Raw genomic sequence first — 13,361 nt, 5'->3', positions numbered from 1 at the left:
TTTGCAGAATGCAGTACTTACTGTAGAGTTCAAGTTACACCATGGTTCTGAGAGTAGCTATTTATTTTCTGATCTACTCAGTATTAACTTTAACAATTATTGTAATTGTTAGATCACGTCAAATTTCATTCATTAATTTGATAATGCGATAAGAGTTTTGATATGTTATAGTTATAGTTATATACCTTGGTAACTTTGCTTTGAACTGTAATATTGTTTTAATTAGTTTATCGATTACTTTTATAAGGCTAATTATATAGCTTAGATTGAAAATAAAATGAAAACCACTCTAACAATGAAAGTTACACAATCGAACACTTTGACTGCCCAGAGCAAAATTTCTAAAAATTTCAATCTTTAACGTTGATATCTCATTTCTAATAAAATGAAATTGGAGATTAATTAATATAATTTAAGCTATAATATGCTTTTACTTATAGAAATTCTTAATATACAATCACTCAGGTAACTTCTGGATCTATACGAGTTTTAGAAGCATAGTATTACAGAAAATCTATTTCTGATAAGGGAATACTAATTACTGAAAGGAAAATATCTGTGATTGTTTAAGAGAAATGACAAATTCTTTCCTCATGTCCATAAGTTCTAGATAGGTACGTACTTGATATCTTAGGCCTACACTAGCCCAAATTACCATTCACATGAATTAGAACACTCATAACCGGCTCAGAGCCCTATCTGGGTATCGTACAAAGGAATTTCTTCGGTTATATGATTCTGTAACTAATTTTAAAAAAGTACTTCGACTCCTGTACATGCATTCAAGTTTCTTTTGTGGCCAATACTACCAATTCTAAGACCGTAGACTGCCCGATTTTTGTATTCTATTAAAACTACTGTACCAGTTTCCTACAAGACCGTAATTCATACAATTTCAAATTTAAAGCTATGGTTCCGCTATGACGATCATCCCAGCGTACGTCAGCTGAGCTGTTTTCTTTACAGCGAAGATCGTCGTCTTTTCTATCGAAAGTATTAGGGCCTATGTCATAAGAAAATTAGATAGCAATAATTAAGTTTGGAGACAATAATTCTTCACAATCATTTAGCATTGGATAATAGTATGATGTACCGAAGTACATATGACATTTCCGTGCAGGAATTCTGCGTTACCATGTGATGAAGGATGGATAGAACAAAGAAAAATTCTCTCCGCCTCCGGGACTCGAACCCGGGTTTTCAAGTTTACGTGCTGACGCTTTATCCACTAAGCAACACCAGATTCCAATTCCGATGCCGGATCGAATCCCCTTAGTTTTAGTTCTACCGCTTAGTTTTCTATTTGGTGGCCTACCCTCATGTACTGTGTCACAGAATATGTGACACTGGCAATGTCCAACGAACTATGTACATAGGTGCACTAAATACGAGTGACTAAGTGGCCGGAATCCGACGGGATGAGCGCCGCCTCGAATCACTAAGTGATTACTTACGCATATATTATTATTATTATTATTATTACTATTATTATTATGTACCGAAGTACATATGATATTCCCGTCCAGGAATTCTGCGTTACCATATGATGAATTTTTCTCTGTTCTATCCATCCTTCATCATTTAGCACTGGAGGTTAGAGACAAGTTTAAGGCTTATTTTTCTAGTAAAGAAGGAAGAGCCAAATGGTATCAGTGAAATAGATTGTATTTATGCTACTTTAAACAGAGACATAATGTATATTTAAATTATTTTCCGAACGACCTATTCGAGTCAAAATTAATTACACCGTTCGTTCTAAATTATAGTCGTTGCAGTATTTAAGCTTTTGTATAAGCTATTCAATTTAAAACTAATTCTAAACACACTTCATTAGGATTTTAAAATGCTCTCAAGTAATTGGTTACAATAATCGTCGTTATTAAAGGTTGGAATTTCGGGGAAGATAGCCTATTCCTTTGACACTCTATATACATTCTGCTCTAATAACGTTAAATTCAGTTTTTTATAAACATTGTCCATAAAAATATATAATAGTTAAATTATTCTTTCTCTACTGTATTGAAATATACATAGGATTAACCTGTGTTGAAATACAGATACTTCACCAATCTTGTCTACAATTTCACCACCTTCCTTTCACGACATTTCCTTTTTTATGAGTATGTCTATTTTTTGGAACTCGTATCGTACAGGACGGAATGATTGGAAACATGGTCAAGTAATTAATGTTTCATCAATCAGTTGTGAGAAATTGTTAAATATACGATTTTTGCAGTCATATTTGTGATATCGTCATTCGTTTATTTTCTAAATGAACAACTATCATGTTTGTTTCCTACTGAACGACTATCATCGCTGTCAATTTGAAGCCAAGTCAATCCAGAGCGATGAATGCCATTACAGATCGCTGTAGCCCGTGCAGAACGTTGTAAAGGAACCAGCTCCATTTATTTACATATAGGCCTAGAGCTAATCGAGCGGCGTAGTTCGCTCGGCAATGAACGCCACAGCGGAACAGCTGCGGTTTGTTCACGGTGATCATCGCCGGACGCACATCGCTGGCGATTGTCTCTTGGAGTTGCTACCAGTTAAAATGAATGCGCACGGTTTCTTTACAGCGATGATCGCCAACGTAGATCGTTGGACTCGACGCAGATCGCTGGAGGTTGCTTCTGAAGAAAATTCAGGACGCACCTCGCCGCATACATCTTCAATAATCGATATTTAGAGAAGATCATGTAGAAATATTGAATCGAGTTATGGCAGCAAAACAAATGAGAATTGAGAGTGATGTACGCTGATAAAGAAACCACTTCCTGACTATCTTCGCCAGCGTTTATAATCGCCGGTGATGTGCGTCCGGCGATGATCGCCGTAAACAAACCGTAGCTATACATAGCGTACAGATTATAAAATCAATGCTATTGACACAAACATCACGATCTAGACCAATGGTCCTCAGCACTCGCTGAAATGTGTAAAGGGTAAGCGGAGCCTCCCGGGTGCCCCGTCGTGCAGCAGGAAGAGGTAGAGAGCATACCCGATGGCAGTTACGTGTGCACCATGGTGCAGTGTATTCTTAGCGGGTAAGAGACGCTAGCTCCCAGGGTGCTCTGTGCTGACGACCGCTGACTAGACTATTAAATGTCTTCCATCTTTCCTGGTTTAAATCTCAAACGAAAATAATGTTTAACTTAATGTACCGGACTCACCAACATGTGTTCAGACTTTCCGGATTGGAGCGCGAGAGAAAATTTGACATGAGAGTGTGTGGAGACTGGCGACACCAAACCTATCAATTCGGTCGCATTTTCCCCAAACAAACAATAACACACTCTACTGTTTCAAATATCAAAAGGATTTCATTATGAATCCAATGTGTACACTTTGTATTGAGCTCTTGCAACAGAACATTTCATTGGGCAGGCTACGAGAATAAAAAATATGCATCCTTGCAATCGCAAGGCTCAATAACAGAGACCATTACATTAATTCTACTAAACAGCTCCTGCTTTTACATACACGTCCGCCCCCGCCATAATCAATTTTAACCTGCAATTTAAATCCGTTGAAATTGTCGCTAATGTCCTCTATACTGAAAGTCATCCACAGTGATTGTGTTTGCAACATGTAACAACTACTCATCTCTCTTAGAGCCACATACCATGTCAGTCTCGTATATTACTGCCACACTCGTAGCAGAATTTGAGAGCCGTGCACAGAACAGATTACGGATTTAGGTTTACATGAAGGTGGAATTCTTCATCTCGTTATAGCTTGCAGAGACGGCAGGAATGTACGCAGTAACCAGGGCCGGGTGTTTATGGAGATCGCGAAAATCACGACATAATATATATATATATACACAGTAGATTTTTACTCATCTTTACAAATTAAGTAATTCTAATTAATAATATGCGGATAAAACAATCTCGACAAATCGCGAATTCTAATAGCGAAATACGAACACATTCACGAATTATTACTAGTGTGTAGTTTTATAGCGAATTTCATATTCTGAATTTTTTGTCGGATTTTTTTTTTTTTTTTTTTTTTTTTTTTTTTTTTTTTTTTTTTTTTTTTTTTTCCCCACGTGATTCAAAACCTCTGCGACAAACTCTGAGGGGTGATAGATCTAACAATAAGGAACCCTTTTTGTTAAACAACCTATGTCTTTTGACGTGTCGTTTCGAAGTTACCGTTGAAAATGTTTTTGCGCGGGCGTATGTCAGTGTATGCGAATGTGTGCACCCCTGTTTGTTTATTTGTTGAGATGTTTGTAAAATATAATACGAAAATGGTTGTTGTTGTTTACGTTTAATGTTCAATTCCTTTTCCTTTCAGTTTAGTCTAATCATCAATTTCCCGAGTTAGCCGACATGGTGATGTGTTATGTGGAGGCTCGCGGAAACGGAAGAAGAGCTCTCCTCATGTACCAACAACAGTTTCAAAACTGAAATCACCCTCACTACACAATGTTTGCTCGACTTATCAGCGCCTTCGAGACGATGGGTTTCTTCGTCCCCGGTGCATTGGTGGAAGACCGCGTAGACATCCATTCTCAATTGATGATTACACTGAACTGAAAGGAAAAGGTATTGGACATTAAACGTAAACAAACAACAACAACAACAACAGCCCTTCTCGTCTCTCACAAACATCTCAACAAACAAACAAAAAACAGGGGTGCACACATTCGCATACATTGACGTACGCCCGCGCACAAACATTTTCAACGGTAACTGCGAAACTAGGCGTCGAAAGACATAGGTTGTTTAACAAAAAAGTTTCTTATTGTTAGATCTATCACGCCTCAGAGTATGTCGCAGAGGTTTTGAATCACCCTGTATATCCAAGTAGGCTACATTACATGGTATTCCAGGAGTTCTGATTACATTAGTGAACTCAAACGACGGAGAATTCAACATTTGACTAATAATTTGAAAGTGTTAATTTGAGGGCTGTAAGTGTTTTTCGTTTTTAATGAATATGTATTAAATACAATCTCAATCCAACAAATATTGTCCATTGGTCATACTGTACCTTTACCAGAATCCAACGGACTTTTAATGTTAACTATTTTGAAAGTAATATTCATACAGAGTAATACTCCAATTCCAAAATAATTGTATTTTCCAAAATTGCCATTAATCTCCGCCAAGAGTAGGCTACAAATCAATATCCAACAATCTCCGCCGACACCAATATTAAAAAACACCAAGGATAAAATTAATCTCCATAAATACCTGCCCCTGGCTATAACTTAGCAGCGTAGCTTTAACACTGCATTGAAGATGTCATAGATTGAAATTTCTTTCACGTAAAGGCTCTTCATATGTTGTCTATGTGATATGCTATATCATGACAATCCCACAAAATGTACTTCCGCTGTGTGTACATCTAATGCCATAAACTTATGTAAGGTAGAAACCATAACAGAAATTCTAGAAGTCCTCATAAACGTATACATAATTACTCTTATTATTGCGTGGTGGACGAGCGTGCCTGAGTTCAAATCCTGGTTGGGACAAGTTACCTGGTTGAGATTTTTCCGGAGATTTCCCTCAACCAATTAAGAGGAAATTCTGTGTAACTTTCGGTGCTGGACCCAGATCTCATTTTACTGGTATTATCACCCCCATTTCACTCTGACGCTCGATACCCAACGCAGTTCATAAAGCGTCGTAAAATAAACCAATAAGAAGCATAGTGAAATCTACTGAACTGCTCATACTGTCAATACAGTTTGGAATTGATATAACTGTGCAGAATGAGGGTGGCAATAGAACACATTAAAATAAATAAAAACCTATTATGCGTTTTGTAATTAAGTGTATGAACAATTAGAAAATTAGTCTGGTTAAAAGTCTGCATAGTTTGGCAACAGCGCGTTGCTGGCTCACGTATGAAAGTATACACGCACTCTGTCTGAACAGCAGAGTTTCGTACATTAGTCACTTCACAAGGGTTGCCAGAATTCCTAATGGCATAAAATAACGATACTTGTTATCTGTACCGTTCTGTCATGTTTTTAACTAATCTGTTTGGTGCTAGTATTTGTATTTCTATTTATTTACATTCCATGGTATTCGAACATCACTTTCAGCTAGAATATGGAACATGTCAAACAAAAATAAAATCTTAACAGTACTATAGTCACAGTCTAGTTAAAAATATACAGTCTACAGAAGAGTTCTACAATATAGTATACTAGTACAACACAAAGTTTTACTATCAATACTTAATACAACACAGAAATATTTATGAAGAGTTGTTGAATGTCAAATTCACCTACAGTATAGGAGACGTGAGAAATTTGGTACTCCTTTAATTTGACCCTAAATAATCTTATATTTTGAACTTTGAATTCATTTTTGACTTCCAATAAGTGAAATATATTCAAACAAGAAAACATGCAAATGTTCAGTCTTTTGACTTATTTTAATGTAAAATACTGAAATAGTTATTTTACAATTACATTATTAGCATGTTTTGAGTTTGATATTTTTATATCCATAGGGCGGCTATTAAAAATTTTTGCCGCCATATAACGCACTCCTTTTTTTATAGAACGATAAACTTGCCGGTGGAGTATTGAAGTCATTTTTTGACGTGTATTTAAGCTATGAACTGTTGAATTAGTTACAAAGTTTTCACAATTATATACGAGGAAGTTTATTAATTAAATGAATATTGACTGCCTGTGCGAACTCTTTAGCTCATAAACAAGTTTTATCTGGTGCTCGTGATTGCAACACAGTAAGAAAATTGATCCGAATAAAACCTTAAAATATCTTTCGGTATGTTTCTTAATATTCACAATTTCACTATTGAAATGTTCCTTTACTTACTTATCATTTCCAAGAGTTTTAAGTGAAAAATCTTGAAAATGCACCTGTTAATACATTAATAACATTGAATCTATCACTAGACTTTCCATAAAATTGTTTCATCCCAAAACGTTAGAGAATTTTAAGTTGCTGAAATCCACTATCTTTATTCTTGCAAGCGCCATGTTTTTGTTTCAATTTTTATCTTACGAGGTACAGTAGTGGCAAAAAAAATCGGACCGACCCTTGTAGGTGATTTCAGAGCCTTGTTCACTCCAGAGCACGATAGACTGGTAACTAAGACTCTCGTGGTTCGAATCCTGCTTGGGAAGGAAACTTTTTTTTGTTCCTTATTCAAATTTATTCCCAATACTTTTCGATTGCTGGTAAAATTAATGTTCTGGGAATAATAAGTTAATTACGTAGTAAAATATTGCTGCAATCGGAAAGTATTGGGAATAAATTTGAATAAGGAACAAAAAAAGTTTCCTTCCCAAGCAGGATTCGAACCACGAGAGTCTTAGTTACCAGTCTATCGTGCTCTGGAGTGAACAAAGCTAAGAAATCAGCTACAAGGGGGTCGGTCTGTTTTTTTTACCACTACTGTACATAGTGTAAAGGTAGACTCTGAAGATAAGGGAGAAACACGATATAAAACACACACTTACAAACTCTGAGGAAGTAAGACAAATCTTCATTTCCTTACCAGTATCGAACCCAGGTCAGCTGGGCTTGCTTCCGGTAAGCTGCCACTAAGACAACAAAATTCAAACAAAATTAATTCAGCCTGAGTTTTTAGCATGGATTACTTTGCACTTTACACGGACCCTGTTTTGCATTTGAGACATCTGGCGAGTGCTTTCCATGTCCACGTCAGACAAATGGCAACTCGTCATCAAAGGACGGCGGCGACTATGTTGTTACTGCTGACCCCTTGCACCTGAGCAAGAGATTGTTTGTCTGGCGAGGCAGAGAGCGCTCAGTTATGTTGACGTCCTCTCTTGTAAACGAAACTTGTCGGTGAGCATTACACAGACTGTTTAGACATCCCATCGCCTTGTCAAGGGAGATAATTCTGTTAGACCTGCCTGACCTGTGCTAGGGGTTAACTTGCTGTTTCAAGGGTCACATGAAACCCCAGAGCCGTCACATTCGTACGTATGTCCACAAATAAACAGTCTTTATGATGTTTACCTCTGGTGTATAAATAATGCTATAAGAGTGGAATCGCGCGGCTAACTTGCTACTAAACCGCCTTGTGGGACACGTATACTTAATACTTTATTAAGCTGAATTCTGCCAACCGTTACGTACGGAACTCTGAAACGTTTATTCACGACTAGAGCTAGACTACGGATATCCGCATAACTGCTGTCGTATACTGAGGAGTTTATCTCTAGGAGGAATGGAAACATTACGTAACATGATAGCAGCGATCTGTACAACCGTACAGAAAACTTGCGCCTGCTTAAAGCTAATATTAGACAGACAGAGATAGACAGACAGACAGACAGACAGACAGACAGAGATAGATAGATAGATAGATAGATAGATAGATAGATAGATAGATAGATAGATAGATAGATAGATAGATAGATAGATAGATAGATAGATAGATAGATAGATAGATAGATAGATAGATAGATAGATAGATAGATAGATAGATAGATAGATAGATAGATAGATAGATAGATAGATAGATAGATAGATAGATAGATAGATAGATAGATAGATAGATAGATAGATAGATAGATAGATAGATAGATAGATAGATAGATAGATAGACAGACAGACAGACAGATAGATAGATACAGACAGAAAGACAGACAGACATAGAGATAGATATAGAGTTAGATATAGAGATAGATTTTTTATTTTATTGGGTTATTTTACGACTATGTATCAACATCTAGGTTATTTAGCGTCTGAATGATATGAAGGTGATAATGCCGGTGAAATGAGTCCGGGGTCCAGCACCGAAAGTTACCCAGCATTTGCTCGTATTGGGTTGAGGGAAAACCACGGAAAAACCTCAGCCAGGTAACTTACCCCGACCGGGATTAGAACCCGGGCCACCTGGTTTCGCAGCCAGACGCGCTGACCGTTACTCCACAGGTGTGGACTAGAGTTAGATATAGAGATAGAGACAGACAGACAGACAGACAGACAGACAGACAGACAGACAGATAGATAGATAGATAGATAGATAGATAGATAGATAGATAGATAGATAGATAGATAGATAGATAGATAGATAGATAGATAGATAGATAGATAGATAGATAGATAGAATTTAATGTCATTCAGCAATTTACAGCCATAGACAACGTCAGAGTAGAAATATATAATACATGGCTACTACAATATGAATAAATGTAAAAATAAAATAAAAAAATAAATATACAATCACTAGATAATCACAAAAACAGGTTAAAAGTTTTAAAAGAAATAGTATAAAATCAGGGTAAAATGTAGAGATTTGTCAATTACGCGAGGCTAAAACAAATAGTATCTAAAATTTAATATTGCTAAACTCATTGACAATGAAGAGTGGATTTGCCATCAATGCCCTTCTCACCATCACACACAGGGTATAAGGGGTATAAATGTCATTATTTTAACTGATGGTTATTCATGTCATAATGAAGAAAAAATGTCTTCTCAATTCTTTTAATTGCCATATTGAACTAATTATTAAAGTTGCAACATTGCTGGATGGCGGGGGGGGGGGGGATTGGGTTTATAAGTACACAGTACAGCTCAAGCGGGTACAGCCATACCGGTACAAATGCTCTGTTCTAATGCAGGAGAGGACCATGATAATACTGTTGTTTACATAAAACGAGCAGCAAATACAAACTTTCAATCTCATTAATAGAACATTATGGTAAATTTACATTTTATGTAATAATATTGCTTTTTTATAATGCAAAGTTTTAATCTCTCCCGCTTCCGTAAAGCAGTATCATTTTTAAACAAATTTCTGGTTGTGTGACTTTCGAAACGTGGTAAGAGACTCCTGCAAAAGTTCGCCGATTATGTAACCTTCTTTGAGGAAAACATTGACGGTACATCCCCCTTGTCTCACTTGTATTACGAAGACTTTCTCCATAAATTAATAACATATGATATTCCTAAACTGTAAATGACATTGAATACCCTGTACTGAACTGTCATTCGCTCAGCAGTATCCTATGGACAGGGAGCTTGAACTCAGCTGGCTTGTACTTACGTCTGTGCATAGTACTGCATGCTGAGCACGTTACCGCGTCTCTCACGCCAGAATATTAACAAATTCAAGTATGCATTTTTGTTTAATTTCACGAAAACCTAATAGAACACACACATATTTATTTAAACTGATATTTACTCTTTACTAGATATACCTACTGATGTAATTATTTTCGTAATTTTACTAACGATATAAGCAGTATAACGCAAATAAAATAAGAGAAGATTTTTTTTCTTGGAAAACTATCAAGTTTTGACCCTATGTTGTATTCAAGTTTCAAGTGAAGAATAAGAACTCTTGAAAGGATGATATTAAATTTATCGGCCGAAACTGGCATTGTTCAATGTCCCTGATAGATTTTTTTGGGAACTGCAACAGCTTCAAGAAAATAATTTTCAAATAGACCTGTTTCTTTTATTGCATTTACATTAAAAATTATTAAATCTTTGCTTGAATATTCACTTATTCTATTTGCAAGATAAATGGTAACGTACTTCTCTTATTAATCTAATTCCTAACTCATACCGAACGACGCTTCAATTTTTCAATATTTTCATTGGTTTCCTGGCACGGAGAATTGCTACTATAGAAATTCCTATTTTCTGTGGCTCTACTCATTTCATATAATTCTGTATATTATGCTTCTTAAATCTTAATCTGTTGCTATACATCTTATGCGTTGTCACTAATTAGTATTTTACTATATCATTTCATATTATTAGACATTTATTCCCATACAGGGTGAAAGGGGTATAACTCCAATAATTTGAAATAGTAATGGATACCAATAAATCTAGTTTGAATAACCGTTTCTCTCTCTCTGTAGTGATTACGGGAAAAATCGAGTTTCTATTGAGTGATTGGAAGTGTTTTGTTTACAGCTGCGGAAGTACGAAGCCTAATGCAGTAGTAGTAAGCAAAGGATTCGCGTCTGATTGCATCGAAAGCTCTTAGATGCCTTTCAGTGAGGAAGTGATCGATAATAGCTGATTTGTAGGTCAGTGTGCTTTCTAAAGACGAAAATTAATATATGCGCTGTTGTTTTTATGAATAAAGTAAACAGAACGGAATACTTAAAGATAACCTTGCAATTCATACTGAACAAACATAAGCAGGATAATTCTCATCACCAGTAGGCCTGTTTTATTAAGATTTTGCGAATAACAAAAAAAAAATAAATAAATAAAATTTATTAACATATCCAACTCTTTCGCGTATTATAACACTGGACAACAGCCAAAAAGATACGGAAACAAAATAAGCGATTTCTGACTAATGACGAACATGGCAGTAAAATTGGACGCAGTGGTCTGGTTTTCAATGTATATAGCATACGTCTGGGATTACTCATTTCAGAAAGAGCGTCAGCGAAGCGGTTTCTCGGCCAAAGTTACAGCAAACCCCTTATACAGGAGATGTGGAATCAGGTTTATGATCCTGAGGAGTTGTGTTTGCTTGTAAAAGATTGTTGGCTTAGTTACATACAAGACGTTGCTGAGTGGAGACCGGTTTTCGTCTTTCTTTTGAAGTAAATTCATAAGATTTTTGTAGTGCTGTGCTTAACCATATATACGTCTCCTTTGCCAGCAGATTCATTTTTAATTCCGCATAGTGATAAGCCAGAAATATCCAGCACACATCATAGCAATGGAGACTATTTTTAGATGCTACTACGCTGAGTCTGAAAGCTGTATTATTGTACAGTGTGATAGAGAAGTCTCTCCGCAGTGCTTGTGTAGCCGAGAATCCACTAGGCAGAGAATTCAAGTGTATTTGGTAGAGAATTCAAGTGGTAGCACTGGCCGCTAAGGATATGATGGACCGGGGGTGTGAGGTTGTGAAACCGGATTGAATGGGAGAGTGCCAACTTTCTACAGGGTTGTATTGTATGGTTACTAGAACTAGTAGAGCGGCGGAGGGACTTTTAAATCGCACTGTACAATGGAAACACTTTGCCTTCGGTTTCAATTGGCTACGCAGTCCATATAAAAGAGACATATCAAACTATGAGAGATATTTTAAATTACATAAATTATGACAGATTTAAGTGACAAATATGTGCTGACTTAAAGATAGTTGCGATTCCTCTTGGCTTACAAGGGTTTACAAAATATTGATTGCTGTTTCCTATGTGAATGGGACAGCTGGGGTAAGACTTTACACTACAAAAGGAAAGACTGGCCTCTTCGACAAACTTTGAAACCAAGACCGAAGAACACAAAGTAGCTTCCTCCGTTACGCATCAAACTGGGACTGATTAAAAATTTCGTAAAAGAATTTAATCGTGATAGACCAGCGTTCAGCTAATTTACACTCAAAATTTCCAAGTATAATTACAGCTAAAATTAAAGAAGGAATTCTCACAGGACTCAAAATCAGAGAACTCTTTTCAGATCAATATTTCGAGAGAATTCTGACAAGAACAGAACATGCTTCTTGGGAATCTTTCAGAATAGCCGCCTCAAAGTTCCTAGGAACCGTCATGCTCCAAACTTCAGGGAAATAATGGATAGTATGTTGCTGGCTTATCATCAAATGAGGTGCAATAAGTCATTGAAGATACACTTTCTCCACTCTCATTTGGACTTTTTCCTTGAAAATTGTGGTGCAGTTTCTGATGAACATGGAGAGCGCTTTCACCAGACAATTTCAACATTCGAAAGACGATACCAGGGCAAATGGAGTACATCCATGTTAGCTGATTATTGCTGGTCGGTGGTGAGAGATGCTACAAAGATTCACTATAGCAGACAAGCTAAAACGAGACGTCTGTAATAATAATTGAGGTAAGCCGAGTCGAATATGTTTAGGAAAATACAATTTTTTTTTATTGATTTCTTTCTCAACTTACAAGAAATCTAGACCAAATCTAACAATTTTATTGCCATATTCATATTCAGCATGAAAAAATACATTGAACTCCAGTGATTTCGTTTCCGTAACAGAAAGAAAGTTAAATTTTGTTGTCCAGTGTTATTGTAAATATCCTTGAATTAAAAAATTAATGGTACTTTCAATAAGAAAATGCAGTATGCATACATTTTCTCTCATTATGGGTTAAAATGAATGTTTTCCCTAGAGGACTACGAGATCACAGATCTCAATGAACTGCAGTAATATGCATAAACTCGTACATACATTCTAACAGCATCTCTACTTTTATCTCACATCAACCAACAGTACAGAAATATGGATTTTTGCTTCAATATACGTACGTGATATGAATATAAAATTCCCATCATCATAAAGAAACTCGTCCCGTATCGAACCCAGACATTATACTCGTATGAAGAGCGGATATATTTGTAATATGAATATTGCAGACTGGGAATGCATAG

Source organism: Periplaneta americana, chromosome 5, assembly GCF_040183065.1.
Source record: "Periplaneta americana isolate PAMFEO1 chromosome 5, P.americana_PAMFEO1_priV1, whole genome shotgun sequence".
NCBI lineage: Eukaryota > Metazoa > Arthropoda > Insecta > Blattodea > Blattidae > Periplaneta > Periplaneta americana.
This window is presented reverse-complemented; position numbering follows the sequence as displayed.